This window comes from Dendrobates tinctorius, unplaced genomic scaffold (genome assembly GCF_039654945.1).
Source record: "Dendrobates tinctorius isolate UK_male_01 unplaced genomic scaffold, ASM3965494v1 ptg000098l, whole genome shotgun sequence".
In the NCBI taxonomy this organism is placed as follows: Eukaryota; Metazoa; Chordata; class Amphibia; order Anura; family Dendrobatidae; genus Dendrobates; species Dendrobates tinctorius.
Window position 1 is genome coordinate 34,518,437 of NW_027361766.1, and position 11,967 is coordinate 34,530,403.

The window sequence follows — 11,967 nt, forward strand, 5'->3', positions numbered from 1 at the left end:
GAATAAAAATGTAGTGCACTGGGTGCGCACTGCACCGCTCTGACGGATGCCACTAACCACCCAGACTTGGGAGGAAAGCATTAGTCTTGCGCAGGGCGTCGCACTGGCGGATGCAGCTGCTTAGTGCGGTACTGAAGTGCCCAGAGCTGGATGGCACCATATGGTGCTGAGTGAGGTGCTGAGACATGGAAGCACAGTGGTGCAGACGAAGCCACTAGTAGGCACTGACTCTGATTCTAATAGCCCTATAACATGCGTATCCAAGGGAGGGGTGTCATAATAAGTCAGTCACCAGATACATGCATCCATCATCACTCACACAAAATACAATAAGAGTCCATACTAGTGCATGGCCGAATGGCCATGCAAACCTTTTATAGTAGCATCCTTCCTGGACCTTCCTGATGGTCCAATACGAGCTGCTTGAGGACCTGAGCACGTAACCTCCGACCTCCAAAGAGAGGTCGTCCCACGGGCATGCTCAGTAGGCTGCAAAAAGAACTTAGTCTCTGGAGCTCCTCGCTGCTGCCTAGTGTGGATTGCTAAAGCTGAACCAGAGGTGACAACAGCAACCAACCTGACAGCACTAGCTTGAGCATGGCGCCGGGATCGATGCCTTTGCTGAACAGCCTCCTCTGCGGCCGGGACTGAATGGGAGACCGTAGAAGGCAAGGCTCAGAATTCCTCCTGTGCAGAGGGAGAAACCCGACGCCTAACACCCTTTTCCCTAGCCTGATAGGCATGGCCCCCTCATCCCTATGCTGGTAGGCATGGTCCTCCTCATGCCTATCCTGGTAGGCAGGGCCCCATCTCCATCCTGGTATGTATCACCCCATCCTTATCCTATTATGATTAGCCCCCCATCGCCATCCTGGTATGCATAGCCCCCTCATCCCTATCCTGGTATGCATGGTCCCCTCATCCCCATGCTTGCATGCATGGCCCCCTCATCCCTACCCTGGTATGCAGGGACCCCTTTTCCATCCTGGTATGCATGGCCCCATCCTTATCCTGGTATTATTTGCCCCATCTCCATCCTGGTATGCATGGCCCCATCCTTATACTGGTATGATTATCCCCCATCCCTGTCCTGGTATGCAAGGCCCCATCAGAAAAACATAAAAAACACAAACCATTCTATTTACCTTCCTGTGCTCCCTTACAATGTCTAGTTCCAATGTCAACAGCTGCTTTATGCTTGTAAGCAGCACATGGCAGTGATGTCATGCGCTGTTTGAACTATGTTCTTGGAAGGTAGTGAGCATTCATTGCTCTTTAACAGCCAGCACAGTGTTAGCCGCAGCCACCGGATTCCTGCAGCTAACATTGTGGAATTCACGTGTGCTGCTACTAAAGGGAATGAATATTTCTTGCATTCCACACCTATGGGAGTAGATAGCAGTGAACATTCAATGCCTTAAGTAGCAGGAACACACAGAAGCATGGCCGCTGCAGGAAGCCGACAGCTGCAGCTAACATCGTGTCTGAGATTAAAGAGAAATGAATATTCACTGCCCATGGTCGTGGAATGCAGTGCATATTGATTTCTCTTTAGTAGTGGGCATGGGAATAAGCTGCAGCCACTGCCTCCTGCCTCCCATGACCAGCTGCCGCTCCACCACAGCCAGACAGGTACATATGGACTATAAGACGCACCCTCCATTTTCCTACACATTTTGGGAGGAAAAAAGTGCACCTTATAGTCCAAAAAATACGGTAATCTATATTGGAAGGAATTGAAAGGATGGGCCATATGATAAATATACCTGGAAAATAGAGGAGGTGACATGTTTGCATGTTTAGTAAAAAAGGAAAGAAAGTATATCTTTAGACTATATCTCATGAGCCCCCATAGACTTAACAAAAACTTAAAATTTTGGCTGTGATAAATTATTGAATTATTGTAATAATAATTATATATGTATGTATATATATATATATATATATATATATATATATATATATGTATGTGTGTATATGAGAATAATACCTTAGAGCATAACTCTGGTCAATTATTGTAATAATTGTTCTGATGATATGAATGTCTTTATCAATATTTAATCTAATTTTCAAGTTTACTTCTACTTATATATAGAAATCTAGATAATATATGCATTAAAATGCTAAAAAGGTAGCTTATAATAACATGATGTCTCTGATAGTGTGCTGTAGTATGAAAGTATCTATTTTCTGCAAGATATCTTTGCATTTTTGCCTTATAGAAATCTTTTTCTTTTCTATATGTAACATTATCTTGTGACTGATAATTTTCTTATGTCATGCATAGACCAGCAATTTGTCTCAATATCTCTGAGTCTGATTACACTAACACGTTTCTAGCAATAAAAAGCTACAGCATTACCATGGCTGTTTTGTTGGTTAACGTAAATGTCAAAGTATGATCCTTAAATAGACCACAGACGCCCCTAGAAAAAGTGGGTAACTCCAGCAAAACATGCATCATTCCTGATATTACTTCATAGATAAAAAAAAAAGGGCTGGATGAATTCCTTGATACACATAAAATTGTGGGACAATTGGTGGAGATTAGTTTGAACTTGATGGCTCTAGGTCTTTTTGTAACTTATGTAACTATTAGTGATGAGCAAATACATTACTCACACGAATAGTATGCTATATGAGCTATTAGTTACTCTGCAAGTAATTTGGTATTCACCTTCGTATATTCAAGTGACCGGCCCGACATGCTTGGTGCTATATTTACAGCCAAGGAACATGCTGGGCTGGCTTGCCAATCACAATAATGCCAGCGTCAAGTTTGAAGTGGCATTACTGTGATTGGCCGGCCTTACAGCGTCATAGTGGATATTTAATTGCCTGTTGGCGCCATCTTGCGCACATTGCAGCTGCAATCAGTATAGGAAGAGCGAAGTGAAACTTCCCTGAGTCTGTCTCGTAAAGGAGATCTATAAAATCCTCAAAATTTCTCTTGGTTAAATAAATAACATATGTCTATCCAGTATTTGTGTGACTGGCGCAAACAGTGCAGAGATATGCAAAGGTCACAATTTAGCAGAGGCAATAATTTTCATTAGTCCACTGTTGCAGTGTGTGAACAAAGCGATATAAAAAATACTAATTTTCTATGGTTTAATAAAAAGCATAACTTTATATAGCAGTTGTGCGACTGGCGCAAGCCTGCTGAGATACGCAAACATGACTATTTACCTGTAACTTTCATGAGTCTGCCATTGCCTAGCATACAAAAGCTGATATCTTAAAAAAATAGCCACACTGTTAGGCGTCGGGTTCCTGCCGCTGCACAGGAGGAAGCCCGAGCCTTGCCTTCTGCGATCTCCCATTCCTCTCTGGCTGCAGAGGAGCCTGTTCAGCAGAGACGTTGGTCCCAGCGCCTTGCCCAGGCTAATGCTAGGCATCTAGTTTCTCCTCCTGGCTCTGCTATTGTATCATGCGTGAGTCAGCAGCAAGCAGACACTCTTGGGACTAAGTCCTGCTTTGCCCCTTCTGAGCATGCCTGTGGGACGACCTCTCATTTGAGGTTGGAGGTCACATGTTCAGGTCCTGTTGCTGCTCTGATTGGACCATCAGGAAGGTCCCGGAAGGCTGCAGCTATAAAAGATTTGCATGTTCGCCCGGCCATGCGCTAATATAGAGATTTACTCTTTTGCTATAGTGGTGTGTATGATGATGGATGTCTGAATCTGGTGAATAACTCATTATATACTCCCTCCCTTTGATACGCATGTGAGTTAGGGTTCCAGAGTAGAGTCAGCTGAGTACTGGCACTGCCTAGAACCGCAGTGCACTCAACATTCTCTAGTTTATTAGCGCCTGAGGGCGTCAGTCACCACGTGGCTCCAATACCGCTGGTACCACAGCGGCTATCAGAGCGGCGCCATGCGCAGTTAGGTGCACTTTCCAATGCTAAGCATATGCTGGTTAGTGGCGTCCACCAGGGTAGACGTTGTACCTGCTCAAGGCAGTAAGCTATACTTTGTCGCACCCTGTGATGCATAACAGGGCATGCTTTATACACCGGCTAAGGCAACTCTGTGAAGTAACAGAGTTTGTTCTCACACGCACCGGGTCAGTGGTTCCCCGCCGGTGTCCGGCTACCTTCTGTTACATTCTGTTTGTCATTGTCTAGCAGCAGTTAGCACCTCTGCACAGTGGACCCCAGACTGCAAACTCACCTAGCCGCTATTAGGTGTGTTCCATCAGTCCGTAACATCATATTAGCACGAGGGCCTGGCTGGCAATGACGGATGACTAGCATCTGCAAAGGTACATCCAGCAGTTGCGGGGCAGGTTGGCAGCTCTGGGGCGGTCAACTTCAGCTGCCGATGTTACTGCGGGCACGGTCTAGGCAGCCGCCGAGGCTGTCTCTCGTGTCTCCACTGCCATCCCTGCACTGATGTTATCCCGTCTCCCGCTCCCCGAGAAGTTCTCGGGCAATTGTGCCTCCTGCAGGGGCTTCGTGAGCCAGTGTGCTATTCAGTTAGAGCTGCTGGCTGCGTGATTCCCTTTGGAGCGGGCTAAGGTGGGATTCATCATCTCTCTGTTGGCTTGCAGGGCTATAGAGTCGGCCACCCCACTAAGGGAGCGTGGTTTCTTCATGGTACAGAGTGCCTCTCAGTTACTTGTCTTCCGGAAGCAGGTTTTTCTGGGACCACGGGTCACACATGATACCGCGCACCAATTGTTGGCATTGACACAGGTTTCATTCCCGGTCAGCCAGTATGCCATCCGTTTTCGGATGCTGGCTTCCGAGTTGGAATGGCCAGACAAAGCCCTTATACCGATCTTTTGGAAGGGTTTAGCTGATAACGTTAAGGCCACTCGGGAGATTCCCGTCACTCTGGATGAGCTGATTACCATCTCCACCCGCATTGATCTCCGTTTCCTAGAACGAGGGTTGGAGCGCTCCCGCTCCAGACAGAGGTTCAGGTTGGCACCAACCTTCTCCAAGCTTCTGGAACCTCCTGATCGAGCTCCCGAGCCGTCAGAGGCTATGGAGGTGTCCCATACGGGGTCTAAGTCCCGCTCTGCCCGGCCCTCCATAGTCTGTTTCCATTGCCGACAGTCTGGTCACTTAGCAAATAGATGCCCACAGCACTCGGGAAACTCCCTTTGGCCTCTTTAATGCCAAGGCCATCTTCCAAGACTTTGCAAATTACATTTTGTGAGATATGCTTTCCTCCTTGGTGGTGGTCTATCTGGATGCTATCCTCATCTTCTCTCCAGATATGGTGACCCACCGGAGAGAGGTTTGCAAAGTCTTTGACCGCTTATGGGCGAACTCCCTCTACGCCAAGTTGGAGAAGTGCCTGTTCGAGCAGGAGTCCTTGCCTTTCCTGAGCTATATCATCTCGTCACAGGGTTTGGCTATGTATCCTGCCAAATTGCCAGCGGTAAAGGACTGGCAGGAACCCCATTCCCTCAAAGCGGTGCAGCGCTTCTTAGGGTTCATAAACTACTATTGCCAGTTCATTCCCCACTTCTCAACCTTGGTAGCTCCCTTGGTTGCCCTCACCAAGAAGGGAGCCAACCCCAAGTTGTGGTCTGAACAAAGCTCCAAGGCCTTCTTCTCCATCAAGACTCATTTTGCTGGCGCTCCCATTCTCCACCACCCCAATGTGGATAAGCCCTTTATCTTGGAGGTGGCTGCCTCTTCCATCAGTGCCGGAGCGGTTCTTTTTCAGAAAGATGCTCAAGGTCGGAAGCATCCATGCTTCTTCTTTTCCAAGACCTTTCACCGGCGGAGAGGAACTATTCCATCGGGGACAGGGAGTTGCTGGCAATGAAGTTGGCCTTCTTGGAGTGGAGACATTTGCTGGAAGGGGCTCTCTTTCCTTTCCAGGTGTTCACTGACCACAAAAACTTGGTCTACCTGCAGACGGCCCAGGGGCTAAAATCTCTCGCCAGGCCAGATGGTCGCTTTTCTTCTCCCGGTTCCACTTTACCCTTCATTTTTTGTCCGATGAGAAGAATGTCCTGGCCGATGCTCTCTCTCGCTCTGTGGTGTCATTGGAGGAGACAGAGCCTAGCTTGATCATCCCATCCGAGAGCCTGAGGACCGTGGCTTCGGTCGCTCTAGATTCAATGCCCCCGGGCAAGACTTTTGTCCATGCCCATTTGCGACCGGACGTCCTCTCTTGGGTTCACGTGTCCAGGGTGGGTGGACACTTTGGGATGAGACGTACAACTGATCCCCTGGTGAGAACATATTGGTGGACGCATATGGCTCGGGACGTCAGAGAATATATTCGGGCGTGCATCTCCTGTGCCCAGAAGAGGTCTCCCCGGCAATGACCCACTGGGCTACTTTACCCCCTGCCATTGGCAGACATGCCCTGGGAGATGGTCGGCATGGATTTCGTGGTGGGTTTGCCCAAGTCCAGGGGCAGCACGGTAATCTGAGTTGTCACCGACCACTTCTCCAAAATGGTGCACCTGGTGCCTCTCTCGAGGTTACCTTCTGCACGGGGCCTGGCAGCACTGTTTATTAAGCATATTTTTCGCCTACATGGTATGCCGGACAAGGTGGTCAGTGACCAGGTCCCCAGTTTGTGTCTCTGTTCTGGAGAGAAATTTGTAGTCTGCTCAGCATTGAGCTAAATTTCTCCTTAGCCTATCATCCCGAGACAAATGGGTTGGCAGAGAGGGCCAACCAGACCCTGGTCACATACCTAAGACACTTTGTCCCAGCAAGGCAGGATGACTGGGCATCCCTGCTACCATGGGCGGAGTTTGCGTTGAACAACGCTGTGGCCGATTACACCGGTCATACCCCATTTCTCCTCAATTATGGCCAGCATCCTCACGTCCCTGTTCCCATGTACGTGTCTTGCACCGATTTTAGGGTGGCAGACTGGGCGGTGGAGGCACGTGACATTTGGTTCTGCACTCAGGATGCCATCCGAGCCTCCAAGGAGAAAATGAAGGTCTCTGCCGATGCACACCGGTGCCCCGCTACGACTTTCACCCTTGGTGACTTAGTGTGGCTCTCTGCCCGTAACATCAGGCTGTGGGTCGAGTCCACTAAGTTCGTACCTAGCTACATCGGTCCTTTCAAGGTCCAAAAAACAAATCAATCCGGTCGTCTACCGGCTGGCTCTTCCTCCACATCTGGGTATCACTGATACCTTCCACGTTTCCCTCCTTAAGCCTGTTCATTTGTCCCGGTTCTCCAAGTCATCTGCCAGGACATCTGCCTAATCCTCAGAAGAGTTTGAGGTGAACGCCATTGTGGGCTGCAGGGTGGTACGTGGAAAAAAGTATTATCTGGTGGATCGGAGAGGTCATGGCCCAGGGGATCAGATGTGGGAGCCAGTGGAGAACATCCACGCTCCGCTACTCATTGCAGCCTTTGAGCGTAGCGAGGCACAGGGGGAGGTGGGCCTAGGGGGTATTGTTAGGCGTCGGGTTCCTGCTGCTGCATAGGAGGAAGCCCAAGCCTTGCCTTCTGCGGTCTCCCATTCCTCTGCCAGCCACAGAGAAGCCTGCTCAGCAGAGACATTGGGCCCAGCTCCTTGCCCAGGCTAATGCTAGGCATCTGGTTGCTCCTCCTGGCTCTGCTATTGTATCTTGCGTGAGTCAGCAGGAAGGAGATGTTCCTGAGACTATGTCTTGCTTTTCCCCTACTGAGCATGCCCGTGGGATGACCTCTCATTAGAGGTTGGAGGTCACATGCGCAGGTCTTGTTGCTGCTCCGATTGGACCATCAGGAAGGTCCCAGAAGGCTGCAACTATAAAAGGTTTGCATGGCTGCCCGGCCATGCGCTAATATAGAGATTTACTCTTTTGCTATAGTGGTGTGTATGATGATGCATGTCTGAATCTGGTGAATAACTCATTATATACTCCCTCCCTTTGATACGCATGTGAGTTAGGGTTCCAGAGTAGAGTCAGCACCAAGTACTGGCACTGCCTAGCGCCACAGTTCACTCAGCATTCTCTAGTCTATTAGTGTCTAAGGGCATCAGTCTCCATATGACTGCAACACTGCTGGTACCACAGCGTTTATCAGAGTGGTGCTGTGCACAGTTAGGTGCACTTTCCAGCGCTAAGCTTACGCTGGTTAGTGGCGTCCACCAGGGTAGACGTTGTGCATGCTCAAAGCAGTAAGCTATGCTTTGTCTTGCCCTGTGACGCATAACAGGGCACGCTTTATACGCCGGCTAGGGCAACTCTGTGAAGTAACAGCGTTTGCTCTCACACGCATCGGGTCAGTGGTTCCCCGCCGGTGTCCGACTACCTTCTATTATATTCTGTTCATCATTGTCTAGCAGCAGTTAACATCTCTGCACAGTGGACCACGGACTGCGAACGTACCTAGCCGCTATGTACTTTTAATTAGGTGCGTTTCGTCAGTCCGTAACACACATTGCTAGATACAGTGAATTTGTGCCAAACACGTCTGTGAGGGTACTTGTGAAAAATGAAGCCTGGAAATTTTGTTTCATAGGCATAAAGCATTCAATATGAGAAAGGGTGACATTAAGGGACGTGGATGTGGTCACCAAGGACGTGACAGACAAGAAGGTGACTGTATCTCGTTCTAACTTCCTGTCAAAATTTGGTCAGCACGCTACACCACTGATGAACCCAGACAAGTGTGAGGATGTTGTGTGTTGGAAGGCAGACAAAGGATCCAGTGTGTTGACAAGCAGGATCACCAATATATTCAAATAAGTAGTAGTTCACAGCACCTCATGTAGACAAAGGGTTAACTTTACCCATACAGAAAGAGGTGGAGGATAATCATGATGCACAGTTGCCATCAGGTTAGCCTAAAATCACAACTCAGAAGGAGTATCAAATTAATGAATTGGAAGACAACATGGTCGATAATGAGGCTACTGACCCAACTTGGCACGGTAGCAGGCCTAGGGAGCACAGCAATGCAGAGAGGGATGGATTATGGATGAAAACAGGCATGAAGAGTTAGCGGTTTGACAAGAGAAGGAACTCGGTCAACTCTTCCAAAGAGCCTCCTCACTCAGCTACATAACAGGCCAAGGGTGCATTGCTCCCCTGTATGGCAGTTTTTTCTGAAATTCCTTCAGACAAAATAACTGTAATTTGCAGCATCTGCCAAACCAAGCTAAGAAGAGGCAAGAACAATGCCAACCTGCACACCACCAGCATGCAAAACATATGGCAATCAAGCACCCTAGTAGGTGGGAGGAACACCTGGGTACAAAATCTTTGTCTAAGGTTGAAACCACTGCCCCTTCCCCAGTGTTTTGGCCGTCCCAATCTGCTGTCCAAGAAGCAGGCACTGATGCCTCCTGCCCACAACCTGCAGTTGCGCAGATACAACAGTCAGCATCCACATTCAGTTTGTTGTCACCCACCCACAGGTCGAAATGCTAAACACCCACATTGCCAGATTGCTAGCACTGGAAATATTGCTGTTTTGACTTGTGGAAACTGAGTCTTTCTGTGACCTCTTGGCAATGGCAGCCCCAAGGAACTTGATTCCCAGCCGTCACTATTTTTTTCCCAGTGTGCCGTCCCCACATTACATAAGCACTTGTTACACAAATGAGCCCTGCTCTGACCAACGCAGTCACAGGGAAGGTCCACCTAACCACAGACACATGGACAGTTCTTGTGGACAGGAACACTACTTTTCCCTGACAGCACACTGGGTTAACCTGGTGGAGTCTGGGACATAGTCAGATGCTGGGACATCACACATCTTACCCACACCAAGAATAGCAGGCCCAACTTCCATCAGGGTTTCAGTCTCTTCATATTTCAGTTCCTTTCTCTCCTCCTCATCCTCAGCGGAACTAGCCTCCCCATCAATCCCCAGCTGGAAAGTCTGCAGCACTTGCTTGATGAAGTGGCAAAATGCTCTGATGAATCTCCTCTGTTTAGGTAATAAAGCATACAATGCAACCGAGCTGTTGAAAGGGATAAAAGATCAGACAGATCAGTGACTCTCCCCACTGAACCTCCAATCAGGTCTGGTTGTGTGCGATAATGGGCGTAACTTGGTGGCAGCTTTAAAGCTTGGCAAGCTGGTACACTTTCATGCATGGCCTGGGTGCTGAAATTGGTTGTACAGCGGTTTTTAAAAACATACCTTGACTTGCCGGACCTACTTGCTAAGGTACCCCGTGTCAGTGCACTTTTCAGAAAATCATCTCAGGCTTGCGCCGGTCTAGCTTTGCTGCAGCGGCGCTTTCATTTGCCTTGTCACCGACTGATTTGTGACATGCCCACATGCTGGAATTCGACCATTCATATGTTGGCAAGGCTTAGTGAGCAGCAGAGGTCAGTGTCTGAATTGCAGCTTCTCAATGCCCGTCAGAGTACCACTCAGCGCCCACACATAACAACTGCCGGAGTGGGTATGGATGGCTGACACATGTGAGAGTCTTCAAATCTTTGAGTACTGCCCCAAGATGGTGAGCACTGATGATGCTATTATCAGCATAACCATCCTGCTGCTCTGTCTATTAAAACACTCGCTGCAGAATCCCAAAGAGAAAACTTTGAATGTCAAGCAGGTGGCTATGGATACCACACTGTCCAGCCTCACACAATATTCTCAGGCTACATTGGGTGATGACGAGGAACAGAAGGAGTAGAAGGAGGAGGGACAGGAGTTTTTGGTCTGCACTACAGAGGGGACTCCCAATCCCAGCTTCATGCCTCTCCATCATGGATGGCCTGAAGAGGAGGCAGGAGGCTAGTTTGAAAATCTTACCCACAAATATCTTTATAAAGGGAAATTCGACATAATACTTCTTTTACTGTAGCTTATGCCATATACTGCTGACATAAGCAGCAGAAGGTGGGTAGAACGCCTAGTTACAAAATTTGTGTCTGAGGGTGAAACCACTGGTCCTTCCCCTAAGTTACATCCTTCCCTATCTGCTGTCCAAGAAGCAGGCACTGATGTCTCTGGCTCACAACCTGCAGTTGCACATACAGTAAGAACATTCAGCAACCACGTCCACACTTTGGTCTCAGTGCAGTGTTCAGTTTTCCCTTGTCAGCATATATGTCTCTTCCCAAATTGTTACTTAGATAGGTCATACATATTTGTTAGCACTTTACATTGTCCAGTGCTGGACAAAGACCATTCCTGGCTTTTCCAGGCTCCTAAATGAGACCTGTGTCTCGTTATTAAACAGTTGCGTCCCTTAAATTTTCTAAATTTTGATTAAAAAAAATGGTGGTAGGGTCTTGGCCAGTTTCTGCACATTTTATACAGTTCTAAGAGACTGGGTTAATACACTCCACAGACCTATTAAGGCCGCAGCCTTACACATATTGGAATGTGGTCATTACCAAGATAAAGCCTTTACCTGACCTCTGTACCACTGCCTGTCACCTGAATAATACACTCCACAGACCTCATCATTCTCTGGGACATATCCTGTAATTACTTTGTTGCTTAAAACCAAGCAAAAGATACATTCTGTCTGGTTAGGTAGTTTCCAGTGGAAGTGCGAACGCTTGTGTAGATTGGTCAATGGTACTTCTGTTTCTTTCCCTTGAGTAGGCTGCTTCACAGTAAAATAAGGCTTGCACATGTTCCTGATATGGGTTTCAGTCATGACATCATGACAGACTGACCACAATACAGGCCCTCGCTTGCATACACTGTGTTCAGAATTTAAATCAAATGGTTTTGGTGTCTGGTAGAATCCAATTTACTGACATTGATCATACAGCTCCCCCAACTCCTTTAGTATATTCACCATACAGCAGCTTCACCCGCCATGACAGTGACTCTATTGGGATCCGGTGGCCAAAATGAACCGTGGAGCTCACAAAACTCAAATTTCACAGCACCTGCTGGCTCTCTGAAAATGTGAAGCGAGATCCGCATAATGACATGGTGGTAGATTGGGTGGTGGCGGGCAAATCTCAAAATTCAAATGGACATATTTTAGATATGCATTCTGTGCATATAAGGGTGTGACCGCCCTGTTTCTGAGTTGGAAAATCCATCCTGTCTGG